This window comes from Cydia splendana, chromosome 5 (genome assembly GCF_910591565.1).
Source record: "Cydia splendana chromosome 5, ilCydSple1.2, whole genome shotgun sequence".
Taxonomy (NCBI): domain Eukaryota; kingdom Metazoa; phylum Arthropoda; class Insecta; order Lepidoptera; family Tortricidae; genus Cydia; species Cydia splendana.
Window position 1 is genome coordinate 11308475 of NC_085964.1, and position 16002 is coordinate 11324476.

At 39.2% G+C, this 16002-nt stretch overlaps 1 pseudogene; it reads left to right on the forward strand.

Moving 5' to 3' along the window:
- Positions 1-517: 517 nt before the first annotated feature.
- On the forward strand, positions 518-2527 carry LOC134790386 (uncharacterized; annotated as a pseudogene).
- The last annotated feature ends 13475 nt before the right edge of the window (positions 2528-16002 follow it).

Genomic DNA, 16002 nt, shown 5'->3' on the forward strand with positions numbered 1-16002 from the left:
TTTATCAATCTGTCGATAAAAATCGGTTACGGTTTCTTTCAAATGGTTTTCTAGAATGCCAACATTTTATGGATTGGAATTATCCAGGTACGTTTTTCCTGGGTTGGAAGCAACTGAATTGGTCGATTTCTGCCGTGGCTGCCGTACAGTTTTTCCGAGGGCCTATCGCGAAATACAAAAATCGTAATTTCTTAATTCGCCTCTCCATCGCGCAAATATGCAAGAGCGATATAGAGGCAGATAACGAAATTTCGATTTTCGCTTTTCGCGGTAGGCCTTCTAGCCCCGTTTTGCCTAGTTGCTTACGAAGCTGGAGGTCCTGGGTTGGATAAGGACGAATATTTGTTTGATCTAATTTGGGTATAGGTGTTTTCTATGTTTTTAAGTAACTATGTGTATTTATCTTTGTATTAGCCTGTGCCCGCGACTTTGTTCGCGTATAAGTCCTCCCCTTTAACTACTCTCGTAATTACTTGAAACCCCCATTTTACCCCTTTTAGGATTCAATCCAAAATAAATAAACTGCCTCGTCCGGACACAGGCACCTTGCGCGCGGCCCGATCCACCTCGGCCAACTAGCTCGCGACGCGTTTGGCAATATAAGTCAGTAGATTGGGACGGACTGCGTGAATTCTACGCCTCGTTCCCGTGGAGGCAGCTCTGCTTCACATCAGACGATCCTGACTCCTGCGCAGCCAATGTTGCCGAGACAATACTGCTGGGAATGGATTGTTTCATTCCCAACTCGGTAATAGCTGCGGGAGCAAAGCGACGTCCTTGGTTTAATCGGCCTTGTAAAGAAGCTACAGTTCGCAAGCAAGCCGCTTACAGGGCTTGGACCAAGGCCGTAGCTAATAAGGATCCGAACGTTTCTGATGTGAAACGCAAATTAAATGCTGCCTCGAGGTCCAGTAAAAAAGCCATTGCCAGGGCTAAATACGATTTCGTCGGCAGAATTGGTGAGAAACTAGCGGGCTATCCCACTGGGAGTCGCGCGTTCTGGTCGCTCGCTAAAGCTGCCGAGGGAAATTTTTGTCAGTCGTCTTTACCACCACTGCGGAAAGCTGCTGATGATGATCTGGCCCACAGTGCAAAAGAGAAAGCCGATCTTCTTGGTACTCTTTTTGCCTCGAACTCGACCCTGGACGACGACGGTAGCGCCGTGCCGCCCACCATCCCGCGGTGCGTATACTCCATGCCGGAAATCTCATTCACGCAAAGGGATATTCGGCGGGAGTTGCTATCCCTGAACGTCCATAAGTCGAGCGGGCCAGACGGCATACCAGCTCTTGTGCTCAAGCAGTGTACTCCTGAGTTGTGTCCCGTGTTAGCGCGTCTTTTCACACTCTCTAGCGACAAACGGCATGTTCCATCTTCGTGGAAGACGGCCCTTGTGCACCCTGTGCCTAAAAAGGGCGATAGATCGGACCCTTCGAATTACAGGCTATCGCTATCACCTCCCTTCTCTCTAAGGTCATGGAGCGTATAATTAATGCAAAGCTCTTGAGATACCTAGAAGAACACGATCTGATCAGCGACCGTCAGTATGGTTTTCGCCACGGTCGCTCGACTGGTGATCTTCTAGTGTATCTCACGCACTCTGGGGATGCCTATTACACAGGCCGTGCCAATATCCCTCGTTCTGTGGTACTGGAGAGTCGTGGAAAGCTTGTGTCGGACATTGAGAGCACTCTATCCAGAGTTTCGGTGAGGGGTCGGGACAATTTAGTGCGATTCAACCCCACCAAGACACAAGTTTGCGCGTTCACCGCTAAAAAAACCCCATTTACTGTGGTCCCACAGTTCCAAGGCACAGCCCTTACCATGTCAGGGAGTATTGTTATCCTCGGTGTCGACATCTCCAGTGACGTCCAATTCCGTAGCCATCTGGAAGGTAAGGTTGCGCTGGCATCCAAAAAACTCGGTGTGCTCAATAAAGCAAGGCGATACTTTACTCCGGGGCAAAGACTGCTGCTGTATAAATCGCAAGTCAGACCCCATATGGAGTACTGCTGTCACCTTTGGGCAGGAGCACCTGGATTCCAGCTTGGACCCTTCGACTCAGTCCAAAGGCGCGCTGTAAGAATCGTCGATGATCCCAAACTCACAAGCGGTATTGAACCTTTAAGTCTAAGGAGAGACTTTGCCTCCTTGTGTGTGTTCTACCGCTTGTACAATGGGCTGTACTCTGAGGAATTATTTGACATGATGCCAACGGCCGCTTTCTATCACCGCACCGCTCGCCGCCGGCAGGGTGTTCATCCTCACACCCTAGAACCCAAATGGTCGCGTACTGTGCGATTTAAGAGGAATTTCCTCCCGCGGACGCTCCGGCTGTGGAATGAGCTCCCGCTCCGAGGTTTTCCCGAGGGTCTACAGTATGGGGTTCTTCAAAAAAGGAGTGTACAGGTTTTTAAAAGGTCGGCAACGCGTATGTAACACCTCTGGAGTTGCAGGCGTCCATAGGCTACGGTGACTGCTTACCATCAGGCGGGCACAAGCTTGTTTGCCACCGATGTGGTATTAAAAAAAAACTTATAATAATTTGAATTATCTATTTAAATTATACTTACTTTATAGGTACCCATTTTGCGACAAGTTTTACAATGTAAATACGATTATTACAGATACCTAATTTGATCTCATTATAACTATAATAAGTATAAGATTACATATTTTTAAATTTCATCTCACTTTAATATTATGATCCAAAATAAATAAATAATTATAAAAATATTAAAAACTAATAAATGGATTTAAGTTCTGTAAAATTGTATTGTAATCTGTTCAATTCATCAGTAATAATTAGTATAACAAAGCCTACCTGCTCAAATTACTTACAAATTCACGGTTCGGGGGTAAGTAGGTACTATTTAAATTGATAAATGTCCATGAAAACGTCTGGTGATAAGCCCGAACTAGATAAATTATACACTTCCTTTTAGAATGATAATGCTCGGTCTTTGTGTTAATAATATACACTTAAAAAGCGAATAGCTATAAACCTATAATTAACTACAACTTCATGCACCAGTAAATGTAGACATTAATTTCCACACTAGTTTATCTATTTGGGCGCACAACCCGCCTTTATCTGTCATCATTCTCGTCGTCGCGAGATCCATACAATTATATTTGTAAAAAAACTGTCACGACAAATTGTGCCCAACGCTTTTCCACACTCGGCCACGATTCAACTACTGTTCAGTTGCCTTATAAGCCATTCTGGAAACGTTTCTAGAGTGGGTGGAAGGCGACTTTACGTATTGCGCTTACTCGAAATTATTTTAATATGCAAATAAGAAAATGTGAAGGAGAATTGTGTTTCGACGATGTGGGTAAAGTTGGTTACGCAGACGTATTCTTTAAATTAATGGCAAAGCGAGATTAGAGTACCTACTGGTAACTGTTTTACATGGAGCGCGCTACACGCGGGCGCGCTCGTTTGTTCCGAGAAACAGACAAATGAAAGCACATAATTACTAGGCCGCTCCGTTCTAAATGCAACAAGGATTAGAATTTACATACGTGCGTTAACAAGATACGCGTATGGCATTTATGACTGTCATATTTAAATAAAAGGAGCCCATCGAAGGAATTGTTTAATGAACCATTTCATTATTTGTTGTCGATTTTCGGAAAAGTGAAAAAATTTGGTGGATGGTAGAGGCCCCTGTTCTGTACAATATAAGGACAATTTCACCGTATATTTTACAAAATCTTCTACTGGAGAAAACGTAAGAAATTTTCTTAACTGAACGAATTTTTTTTTGTCTTATTTTGGGGTTTATTTCGTATCTATTCCGCCCACAATGAGTGTCTCTTCAAACCAGCCTTTTTTCAACCTTCAAACCAAATTCGATTAAAAAATTATAATCGGTCCTCATATAATCAAGGGAAAAGTTTTCGCAATCGGTTTTGTTAACGGCTATTAAATAGACTACCTAATGGAGGTTTTTTTAACGTTACTCCCAATTTAGCGGATGTCTGGCCAGTAGGGCGGCACGGGCACTCCAGCGCTGTCAGTAAGCTGCGAATATGAAGTGATGGATGAACTCCACTGCTACTTTGCATACAATGGAAAAAATAAAAACAACTCGGACACGTTGCTATGAACGCTAATTAAAACCGCTATGTCAGTTTTATGTCGTTTTGTAACTTCCCATATCTTGACAAGTTAAATTTCTAGTGTAATTTATTGGGCAGTGAACGGATTTGGTTCTAATTTGTGGTACTATATCTACGTTGGTAATTAAACTAATACAGTTAACATGCAAATGTTAACGCCACAGACGTATTTTACCCACGCCATGAAATAATAGAATCGGTTTTATGATACGTAAGACCCCAAATTGTTCTCACGTGTGTATAATATATTGTATTAAAGTAGTGTTGTTCATTACTGTACGTGTACGTACATTTATAAGATATGAGAAGATTACTCAGTAAAACATAAGTCGGTATGTCTCATGATGCCCATTAAGCATTTAAATAGTCCGGGTTGATGGTCGGGACGTATCGTTGCAGTAAATCTGCGCCGAGCCCTGATAGAAGCGTGCGTTAGCGTTTTTCTCGTCAGAAATCGAAGCGTAATTATAGTCAGTGCACCGATTAACATCTGTCGACTATAAAATAAAAGATTATAAGGGTTCAATCATTGTAATCATTCTTATCCGTCGGATGTTCTCAAAGACCTCACTGGAACTCGATGTAGGTAGATAATTTTCCCATGATTTGCGAGGAAATCAAACCTATCCCAACCATCTATTAGGCAGTCATATTGTCGGAGGATTTGATATTGTAATGTCCGTAAGCTTTGTTGCTCACTGTTAACTTAATTATATACAATTATGTGAATTGAACTCATGAGTCTGTTACGCAAATTTTAAGCGATTTGATAAAATTACACATTTTTAAATTAGGTACTGGTAATTAGGCTTAGTGTATTTAAGGCGTGTTGGAGTTCTTCAGATAACAAGATAAATCCGAAATTCCATAAAATCTTCTTAATATCGAGCTTCTTAGTAAGCGATACTACACTGACTATATTAGTCTAGACGCCATGTTTATATGTCCTTCTGTAGCTCCGGCCGCTAGGACTGGGCCGCGGACTGGACACTAGTGGCGCTCGCCGCACCGCGCTCCGCTTGCTTCCAGTCCGCGGCTTTAGAGTATGTGATCTGTGATCAAATTTCCGAGCAAATTTACTGTTAGGTGTTTTTTGTTTTTCATAAGTAGCTTAACTTATTTTGGCGTTGCAGTCATGTTTTTCAACACAAGTACCATCTATTATCAAATCCATTGATGTTCTTGAACAGTATCTTAAGCGTTATTGATCGATATTAATCCAATAAAGGAAAAATCAGAAATGGAAATGGAATGATGGATGATGATGAAAGGTGAACCTTTCGAGTCCTGTGACGAACTCTACTCTTAACTGGCCCGGAACTGGTATTATTCCGGAACCTACCGGATTATACCAGTATCACTTGCTATATATTTTAAAGGACATAATTTGACTCTCAGACAATTTTCAGTTAGATACAACAAAAGTAATTGTAAATTGTTAGAAAAAGCTGAATTTTCTTGGATTCTTCAAGCAGAGTACGTAGTGTGTAGGCATGGTGGAATTACCGTCGGTACATAATAGATTAGAGTGGTATTCGTAGAAGGCTCCCAATCACGTCGGTCAATCGGCGTCAATCGCTGTAATCGCACGGGGTGTTGCGGCTGGACTGTGTGAACGCAAGTGAGCGGCTTCCGATCCTTTTGTAAAAACTGCTCTTACTAACAGAACGATTATAATATATTAGTAGGTCTTTAATTGTGCCGATATAATTACGGCCGTGGGCCGAGCATACGTGACGATATCCCGGCCGCTCGGCCCACGCCGGCGAGATATTAAGAGGAATATCTCAAGAGAGCCGATCGAATGTTTCGCGATAATGAGCGGCGGCCACGATCGAAGTGTCATTAGGAAGTCGTAACCGCCGATGTGCGCCCTTAAGTAATGTTATTTGTCGGTTACGACGAAGATTAATGTTCATAATTGCACGCGTTCCCTGGTAATCGTCATCTTGGTGTCTAACTTGTATAGATGCTTATGAGCTAGTACTTTTTGTCTTAATAGGCCATGCTTGCCTTTATGCACGCACAACGTTCAAGTATTAATTCGTTTTGTTTACATTACACTTGCTCGGTAGACAGAGCTAGGTTCGAAGTAAAATCAGAGTAGGTACTACGTTCTACTGGACTAATACGATTTAACTTAATTGAACGATTAGTTACTATAAAAACCGGCCAAGTGCGAGTCGGACTCGCGTTCCAAGGGTTCCGTATATTACACAATTTTTAACAATCAGTGCCGGATTAAGATATGTTGATGCCCTAAGGATTTCTAGGTGCCCCCTCTCCCTCGGGTCATCAAGATTACATTGATTTTTTGGTAAATTGAGAGAAGTTCATTGCCGCGTTACAGCTGAGAATGGAAATCAGTCACATCATTTTATCACGAAAATTGACAGTGCCGCAGCAGTAATGTTGCAACAGAGTACCTAATGCTGTTGCAGTCGCCACCCGAATGTCACCTTTATCATAGCTTAGAAAGTAATAGAAACGCGAGCGAAGCGAGCGCGGAAATTTTTCGATATAAAAACGCAATATGATAGTCAGTTGTAAATTTTTACTTTTAGTATGGAAATCAGTCACATCATTTTATCACGGAAGTTGACAGTACTGCAGCAGTAACGTTGCAACAGAGTAATGTTGCTGCAGTCGCCACCCGAATGTCACCTTTATCATATACCTTATAAAGTTATTGAAAAATTTTTCGATATACAAACGCAATTTTACTTTTAGTCCCAACCAGGCGCGAATCCAGGATTTCATACAGAGAAGGGATGGGACAGTTTTCTATCAGCCTAGCTTCGCATAGGGCTCGATATTTCTTAGGCTTCGATATTCGAGGTTGTTTTCATGCATAAAATATGCAAGAAAGCAGAGCTTGGAATTGAATTGGCGAAGTGTGAGAAAGGCAGTAGGCCTAGCTGCGAAAGAGGAAAGCTTGGATTTGGATCCACGCCCAAGTGTAATTAAGGCAGAAGGCCTCGCATAAGACCTAACGCCGAACCGCAAAAGAGTGGGTTGAAATCGAATCTATGCATGTAATCACGACTCTTCTACTGCTACCGATTGTTTCCCAAAGAATTACGCGCCATTATTTTTACAAATTAGCTTTTGGACAGCTAAAAAAAATCGTGTGGTAAAAACGATGTGTCTGTCCCTAATTTTAAAATTTGTTCATCTTTTTCAACCTGGCATTTTGGTGCCCCTCCTGAACGTGGTGCCCTAAGCACGTGCTTGTTTTGCTTATTGGTTACAAAGTCTTTATTAATTCAACCATTAAAGTCGACGAGTACAAAAAACTTTAAGCTAGCTCTCAATTTAACATTTTTTTTAAACATTCTTTTTAATTTGACCTTACAATTACTCGTAAGTAGGTAAGACCGTTAAATATTTTTCTCAAAAATGGACGGCAAAGTCGACTTTGCCGTCTAAAAAATAGGTCGCGAAGCGCTTAGTTTATGGTCAGTCAAAAATTAAAAAGTTAAAAACATTGCAGTCTCGATTTTGGGACTGCAATGTCGCATACAAATTCCATTATTTGTCGAGTTCCAAACTTTTTAAAAGTTGAAATGGCCATATCAATTGAAGGCACATGCCCTTTGAACAGCCAAACAGATGATTAGTACCGCGACTATTTAGTTGTCTCAAATAGGTTGGCGTATTTTATTAAAAAAATAAAAAGGTGGCAAGGGCTTTCTTCTGTGAAAATATATACGTAACAACATTGCTTTTGTAAAATATTTCTATGATATTTATATTTCTTCCACCATTTTTGAAAAAAGCACTATATATGACTCGGCTGCAAGGCTACTTGCTGGATTCGGATTCAATTAAACGGACTCCCAAGGTCGTCCGTTTAAAACGAATCCTCAGCCTGCAAGTATCTACTTCCGAGCCTCGCCAATAATGTACTATAAAATGATTATCTTATCAGAAAATTATCACCAATTACTCTAAGAAAACTACTACTCTAAGTAATCCGGCACTGTTAACAATGTATTTTTTATGTGAAACGTGAGTGAAATCTCTTTAAAAAATCCGTAGGGGTCGGATTAAAAACTGTAATTAAGTCCGACTCACGCTTGACTGTACATTTCTAATAGGTTTTCCTGTCATCTATAGGTATAGACCTATTTTATGTATTTTTTTCAAAATTTTAGACCTAGTAGTTTCGGAGATAAGGGGGGGGGAATGGTCATTTTTTGCCTATTTTCTTGAATAACTTCTAAACTGTTGATTCGAAAATTATAAAAAAAAATATTTGAAATCCTTACAATAAGCTCTTTCATTTGATATGTAACATGATATAGTTTGAAAAATTTTTTTTTTCATTTTTTCATTTACCCCCCAAAAGTGGCCCCCATGTTTAAAATTCATTTGTTTACGTTACATGTCCGTATTCGGGTCACAAACTTACATATGTGTACCAAATTTCAACTTGATTGGTCCAGTAGTTCCGGAGAAAATCGGCTGTGACAGACGGACAGACAGACAGACAGACAGACAGACAGACAGACAGACGCACGAGTGATCCTATAAGGGTTCCGTTTTTTTCCTTTTGAGGTACGGAACCCTAAAAACGTACAAAGTTGCATAATAATGGGTTTCTCATGCATTACCACATAGCTGTGGGACATTTGGTAGGAGGTCCGAAGGCTAAGGAGAGACATTAAAGCGATCAGTCGTCGGCGCGGAAAACGGGGTAATTTTCTAATGGTTCAACGAGGTGACAGTTACCCATCGTGGGAAACGAATCAGAGGCTACTTGTTACACTTGGCTCGGGACACCTTAACAACTAGGTACTTTGTGGGATCAGGATGTTCACCAGTAGTGTAAATTTAAATTAATTTTTATTACATCTACATCAATCGAACATGAGATATTGAGAATAGTCTGATAATTATAGTGGGTCTCTATTGTTTCACATAAAGTTTTAAGTCGTAATGTATTGTTTGTCCACATTTTCGTTAGTCATAATTTAGTTTTTTTCAGAAATGCGTAACTTTTCAGGATTGCCATAAAACAAACCTAACCTAACCTATCTATAGGATAACCTTACGAAAATCCTGAAAAGTTAACGGTTTCAGAATTATGACTAATAATAATTTGATAATGTTTTATTTTTATTAACTTGGAATAGTTAGGTAAGTACTTTTAGTTTATAAGTTTTTATACAATATTTATATTTATTTGTTTAATGTTTCAATAAATTAAATATTCCCATAATCAATAAAAAAAATCTGACAATCATTACATTATGACTTTCAATAATTATGTCAAACAAAGGGACCCCAATTTACCATATCACCTAAGTATGTAAAATGTTCATTATTTCCAAAATATAGATATCTTATTACACATTTTAGCATAAATACCTAATTATCATACTTATTGCCTGCTGCCTCTTAAATATATACGTTATAAAACTAACATAAATAGTCGGACTGCAATGTCGTTATGATTTAGGTAAGTAAAAAACATCTACTTTTGAGACTGACTAATGCCAGTTGCTAAACCGTAGAAAAACCGTATGTTGAATACTGACATACAAACCCAAAAATATCTATCTCGATACAGACTCTGTTGTACATACAAGATGTTTTTGAGAATGTACCATCAACTTATTACAGGTATCTAATATTGTTAGGTAATGGTTTCAGCACTTAATTATTCAGCCAAGCTGCTTAGACGGCACGTTATTAAAGCTTCAATATTGCTCTTCATTTTGCGAGAGCTACAAATAAAGGGATAAAATTATAAAATTAATCGTGATAGGGCGGCACCTCTCAGTCGCGACATAGGTACTCGTCCAGATAAGGGAAAAGCGTCGCTCGCTTATAAATGACTCTTTATTAAACGTGAAAGGAGCGACGTCGCGCGTCGGCTAATGGGCCGATCATGCGCTCCCATTAACGATTATTTAATATTCAAAAGCGGCCGACGATAAATCACGATGCCCCGCCATACGCTTCTTTGACTACACTCTGCACTTTTGTTCAGACACGTCCTGTACCTCGTTTTGTAAATTTAAATATTTTCAACCGGAATTATTTTCTGATTGAATTTGGTTAATAATGTTAAATGTCCAATTAAATGGTTCGCTTGATTTAACTTTTGCAGAGTCGCGTTTATTATGAGCGTTGTAGTGACGCAAATGGGCAGTCGGCGTGTACTAGTTGACACTCGCTAGCCAGTGGACCGTGTGTGGCCGTTCGTGATAACCATCGGAATATCTTCCAGAGAATGCAATTTCAATCTTATATGGCAGCCGGCGATGCTATAACACTTGTTCCGTCAGATGTCCGCCGCGATAGTGCTCACACGGCCGCTTCTCTCTTTGGCGGAACGATTATTAACGCGACGAATCGGTTCTCATCTCGCCACGTCTCCTGCGCTAGTTTTTGCCGCATTGTGCTGTTATCATAAATACACATTAGGTAAGTTTAGTGACTGGGGGATACTGTAAATGTGTGAGCACCTCCTTAAAATGAGCTTAAACAGTGGCATTAAGTCAAACGTTGAAGTTTTAGTATTATGTTGTCAGCCAAGCGGTCAATTATCATTTATGTACAGTCAAAGAACTTAATCACAATTACTATACTATTGTCACGTGACAAGGTATGAAACGGTACTGAAATTAAATTCCTTGACCGTACGTCGCCATCGCACGTATAAAAATAGTGTGCCATTTATAGAAAATAGTTGATTATAATTATTTTCACAATACATATATTTGCTTCCGATAACGGCGATAACCGATTTAAGGTGTTACTTTTATAGTTTGATTGAACCACCACCATTTTTAGGGTTCTGTAGCCAAAATGGCAAAAACGAAACCCCTAGAGTCCGTCTGTCATCACAACCATTTATCTCAAAAACTTTAAGGTATTATATATTGTATATTTGAATGAAGAACATTGTATTATTTGGAAGCCGCTACTAACTTTCGAAGTTTAAATTAAAATATATACATATTTTAAAAGCGGGCACTCCACAGGTACACTCACCACACGGGATTGTTATGCTGTTTAGGGTTCTTTCTAAACTGGAAATTCTATAGCGTAAGTATTGAAGAACCAATTTAGCTAGGACCCTAAATGGCGCAACAATCGCGGAGCGTGATGGTACTGTACCTATTTAAAAGTTAAATAAAACTAAACTATTTTCCTGTAATTGTCAATGTGTTCATAGGTCATTTGATAGGTCTTTAAAAACAAGTGTTTAGTTCAAGTAAATACCTATTTTATATAAAATAATTGCTTCAAAAATCGAAACGAATGTTTATGCCCCTCCTAAAATTTGAACCGGGCGTATAAAACTATAAAAAATCAAGAAATTGTGGCTTAATAAATAGGCACTTTCCACGAAAATTATTTTTAACATGATCAGCCATTTTAATGAGTTATTTATTTCCAAAAAAACTTCGTATTAAAAGGATTATAGAAGGTAAGTGCTGGGATGATACGCCCATTTCATGTTAAGCCTTCTATGAATGTACCAGAACCCCCCATTATGTGCGGGCGACACCCACGTGGCCGGTATTTTTATAACTTAGGTAATCTACTTTAGTACTCTAATACTTCATAATACTTCCCGCCGTGCAATTAATAATTTGAAGGTCATAAGGCTGCAATGCATGAAAATACTACATATATTGGAAAAAAATGTAAAGTATGTACATGTTCTTCTTTGCGTCCACCCTTGGCCTTGCAAAAACCACTTGTTTTTTGTGAACAACTGGCAAAACAATAATTCGTACCCTTGCGCGACTGAACTAATAACAATAAAATAGAAAGGCCCAGGAACGCGGGGCGGCGACTGGTTCAATCAACGCGAGTCAGATTTATTTTTATGAAAATTGGCATAAAATCGGGCGGGTCAGCGGACGCAGTGGCCCCACGAGACCGCACGCCCGACCGTTTACTGCATATCGTTTCCTCGCCAGCGGCCTCTTGCCTCGCCGCGCCGTCGCGAGGAAATATTGCCAGCGGTCATAACTTTTTATATGCAGCGATGACACTGCAGAAAGTGGCGGGTGTCGCTTGGGTTGCTTAGAGTGGTTCTTATACCCCTCCGCCAATCTTACTTACTCGAATATCAGTTGGAATGATACCATGAACTTTCATGAAATAATTGTGTCATCTGTATTGTATGTATTTTTTCTTTATCGCAACAAACTTAGTGCTCCTAGATTAAGTTTTGCTTTTACCATAATATTGCATTGTCACCGATGTTATAAAAGTAGGTACTTATGTCTAATTTCAACGACATCGGATGCTCTGCGTGTGGTTGTAAGATGGTTCGGATATTTCAAAACATAACATGCATTGCATATGAAAGTGTTGCCCATAATCCTAAAATTATTAATAAATGTAGTATTAACGATTATTTTATATAATTCGTTATATAATACAAATATAAGTCATTCTGACCTTATAAACACTGTTGTTGTCACACCCAATATTCTATTGTCACACCAAAAGTCACTCCCTAGTACCGCCGCCGCCGTCTCGCCTGTCGATGTAGTGTTGATGTGAGCGGGTGTCGCACTCGTAAAGCCGTTCCTCTATTACCGTCCACTCCACGGAACCCTTACCTTAGGGTCGTTACAGATTGTTCCAACAATGCATAATATCTGAAATTGCTTATTGACGAGCGATGGCCGTGATGGCTTCCAATGCGGTATTTTGTTGGGGTTGACACTTTGTATAAGTATGGGATGATTGTGACATACTTACTTAGTAAATAGTTTTAATGATTCGCATAACTAATGGAAACCTAAGTAAATATTTACATGCCTGAAAAAGACAATTTTTAACTTAAAGTTTTTTTAAATCGTGAAATATACTTATACGTATACATATAAATATACAAATTGATAATTAAACCATGACTTGGAATTTAGTAAATAAATTCGTATTTGTCTTTACTAGGATTCGATTGAAGGACCCCAGGTTCCAAACTGCTAGCCTTGCACTTCGTCAAAATAAAATAAAAAACCTATGTATTTAGGGACCTAGTTAAATGATCTGTAGGTACCTATTTTTTTTCATTTTATTGTCAGTGATTTATATATTTGTAATGATTTAAAGATACCTTGCAAACGCAATTATCAAAAAAGTTGTAGTTTAATACATTAATAGGTAACATTACAAAAAGCAACAGTGATCGATCATTTAATTATGATCCACTCTGTTATCACTGCAGGCAGGTTTCATCATAGTGTACGGTAATCTTGTCACTAGACAAAAGTTATAAATCCCATACTTTAATCAAAACGCTCTCATGGCACCGGTGCCAGAAACAAAGCACGACATAAAGTTTTACGTGTAACATAAATCTAGAAGTTATTCTCGCGGGATGATAAGGCGATGGGCTCGCGCGACGCTGCAGCGCTAGGGTTGAACTGACGGATTGCCCTAACTTTGTAAACTACCTCCATTTGTATGCCTTGAATATTAACAGAACAAATCTTAACTAAAGCTCATCATGAGCCAAATTCTCTAAGTTTTCTCGTGACCTGATAAACTTCTCGAAGTTGTATGGGGTGATAGGGAATTGAATTTTGCCTTACATAACCAAGCGTAGAGTAAGTATAAAAAATTAAGTAAAGAAAATGTTTAGATTCGTTTACGTTGAACTATTTTCTAAAGTCGGCTCGCTATTACAAAACTGATAGCTGATAATAGCAAAAATCTAAAATCTTATCTAGCGTACACTCACCCATAAAGCACCCCAACAAAAAAAGTGTCGTATTGCAAGTCGATATATTCAATAAAGCTTACCCACTTTTACTATCTCCCGGCCCGCGGCTAAATCCAACTTTTCAATCTCGGCGGTTATCATTTTACCAAAGCAAAGCAAACCTTCCATAATATTTGCTCGTCTGAGGCGCGTCTTCGAATTTCATATTTATTTGCGGGAACAAACAGGGCCCGGCCCGCACCCACGCTCCGGAACTGATATTATTGTGCATTCCGTATAATATTGTTTGTTATTTGGCACATTCTATGTTTGTCTTCGTCTTTCATATGAAAGGGGAGCTATAGACGTGCAAACAGGCGGGTGAGAAACTTCCTCGCACTTCCACTCGAGTATCGGAAAATGCTACTGCTATCAAATGGAAATTTTATTTTTTCTATCAATGTAGGTACTGAAAAATATTCAGACACATTATTGATGCATACGAGTATAATATAAAAAAAATCAAAAATCTCTTTTCCAAATAAAGCTGTCATAACTATGAGAGTTTTGAGACATTTCGCTAACACTATTATTTATTGCACAAACAAAAATGTACAAATAGCGGACTTAATGCCAAAAGGCATTCTTTACCAATCAACCTTCGGGTCAAACAGAGACATATAAAGTTAGTGCACTATTATAACTAGTAGGTATGTAGGTGGGTAGGTTAAGTAGAACTTACTCGTACTCGCTTAAGCTTTAAATTAATATTTAGTATTTACATGATTTTTAATTAAATTTTCTAGAAACTGAATATTCTTTACCATAGTACCAGTAGTGGGTAGTGAAACTACAAAGCGTTAAATCACTATACGTGATCATAGGAGCGCAAACATTGTACGTTCGGAATATGAAAGAGAGCAATCCATTAAAGAAGACGTGAATGGCGGCGGGCGAGTCGGAGACGGCTGATAACCCATAATACGCTGATATTTTTGCGTTGCTCATATGTCGGAAGTAATGGCTCGTGCCGAGTTTCGCTTAGCGTTGATATTCGGGGACAATATTGAATTATAGCAAAATGAATGTTTAAATTGTTTGCAAGTCTATAATATCGTAGGTATATATATCGCATGCGAGTTTCATTACATTGCAGCTGCTCGTAAAGTTTTGATCGGTCGGTTGAATTGGACTTAACCAACAGTCCGCAATGTAACTAAAATCGCATGCGAGTCCGCGCGCCGTCTAAATCAGCCCTTACAATCACATCTCATCAACACTAATTATATGGAGTTTACATCTGTTTCACTCAAGTAATATAAAGCAGTAATTAATGTTTATTTGATTTATCTATAAATTATACTTACAAAAAACAAGTACATATCAAACAAAAGTGGAAATTGTATTTAAATTAAGATATTCCGAATTCAGCTGAACGTTTATTCAGGCGTATTCAATTTAGACAGCAGGCACATCCATGTTATGCTTTAGCCAAAATTGTAAAGCATAATATATTATATTTGGCATATAAAAGGCTCGCTTATCTAAGGGGTTTGACTGGAAACGAACATAAAGGGTGATCCTCTGTGACAAATACCCTGATATACCAAACGACAGTCGTAAGGGAAATATTTTTATAAGATGAAACATTATTATTTTTGGGGGCTGCGAGATCAGAAGTTGCTGTTATGGATTTGGCAGCGGGTTCCCTCGCTAACCCGCCGGCTTGTGGTTTTAGTATGGCTTTACGTTTATGGACTGTAAAGCCAAACCGAGCCCATTAACTTACGGAATTATATATAGGCGCATTGTACTAATATCGTTTTGTTTCAACACAAATAGCAGACAATCGGAATGACGCGAACCAGAACAGGCGAGCAGGAAACGGTTCAACATTAAAAGTTGTTAATAAAACAAATGAGCGTTAAGCCTAAAATTGGACATGTTCAATACGGAGGTCGTTAGCACTATAGGAAATTTATCCCTTACGGGTATAACACTGAAATCCGTTCGTTGTATTCTGTGTCATTAAATTTGGATGCAATTGTAAACCGGAATTGATCCTTATGCCGGGCGGGTAGAGATGTGTTTAGATTAGTGCGGAGGGTGCCAGCCAATCAAAACATACAAGGAACATATTGATTCCGAGAAGTGTCGCTGTTAACGTGGATGGAGGTTGAAGCTGAATACAT